The sequence below is a fragment of the Cyclopterus lumpus genome, chromosome 21, assembly GCF_009769545.1.
Source record: "Cyclopterus lumpus isolate fCycLum1 chromosome 21, fCycLum1.pri, whole genome shotgun sequence".
NCBI lineage: Eukaryota > Metazoa > Chordata > Actinopteri > Perciformes > Cyclopteridae > Cyclopterus > Cyclopterus lumpus.
In genome coordinates, this window is record NC_046986.1 from 2867485 (window position 1) to 2868910 (window position 1426).

A 1426-nucleotide genomic window follows, 5' to 3' on the forward strand; every position below is an offset into this window, starting at 1 on the left:
GTAGTCCTGGTCCTCTATAGACCTCAGTGTAGTCCTGGTCCTCTGTAGACCTCAGTGTAGTCCTGGTCCTTTATATACATCAGGGTAGTCCTGGTCCTCTATAGACCTCAGTGTAGTCCTGGTCCTCTATATACCTCAGTGTAGTCCTGGTCCTCTATAGACCTCAGTGTAGTCCTGGTCCTCTGTAGACCTCAGTGTAGTCCTGGTCCTCTATATACCTCAGTGTAGTCCTGGTCCTCTATAGACCTCAGTGTAGTCCTGGTCCTCTGTAGACCTCAGTGTAGTCCTGGTCCTCTATAGACCTCAGTGTAGTCCTGGTCCTCTATAGACCTCAGTGCAGTCCTGGTCCTCTATAGACCTCAGTGCAGTCCTGGTCCTCTATAGACCTCAGTGTAGTCCTGGTCCTCTATAGACCTCAGTGTAGTCCTGGTCCTCTATATACCTCAGTGAAGTCCTGGTCCTCTATATACCTCAGTGTAGTCCTGGTCCTCTATAGACCTCAGTGTAGTCCTGGTCCTCTGTAGACCTCAGTGTAGTCCTGGTCCTTTATATACATCAGGGTAGTCCTGGTCCTCTATAGACCTCAGTGTAGTCCTGGTCCTCTGTAGACCTCAGTGTAGTCCTGGTCCTTTATATACCTCAGTGTAGTCCTGGTCCTCTATATACCTCAGTGTAGTCCTGGTCCTCTATAGACCTCAGTGTAGTCCTGGTCCTCTATAGACCTCAGTGTAGTCCTGGTCCTCTATATACCTCAGTGTAGTCCTGGTCCTCTATATACCTCAGTGTAGTCCTGGTCCTCTATAGACCTCAGTGTAGTCCTGGTCCTCTGTAGACCTCAGTGTAGTCCTGGTCCTCTATATACCTCAGTGTAGTCCTGGTCCTCTATAGACCTCAGTGTAGTCCTGGTCCTCTGTAGACCTCAGTGTAGTCCTGGTCCTCTATAGACCTCAGTGTAGTCCTGGTCCTCTATAGACCTCAGTGCAGTCCTGGTCCTCTATAGACCTCAGTGCAGTCCTGGTCCTCTATAGACCTCAGTGTAGTCCTGGTCCTTTATAGACCTCAGTGTAGTCCTGGTCCTCTATATACCTCAGTGAAGTCCTGGTCCTCTATATACCTCAGTGTAGTCCTGGTCCTCTATAGACCTCAGTGTAGTCCTGGTCCTCTGTAGACCTCAGTGTAGTCCTGGTCCTTTATATGCATCAGGGTAGTCCTGGTCCTCTATAGACCTCAGTGTAGTCCTGGTCCTCTGTAGACCTCAGTGTAGTCCTGGTCCTTTATATACCTCAGTGTAGTCCTGGTTCTCTATATACCTCAGTGTAGTCCTGGTCCTCTATAGACCTCAGTGTAGTCCTGGTCCTCTATATGCCTCAGTGTAGTCCTGGTCCTCTATATACCTCAGTGAAGTCCTGGTCCTCTATATACCTCA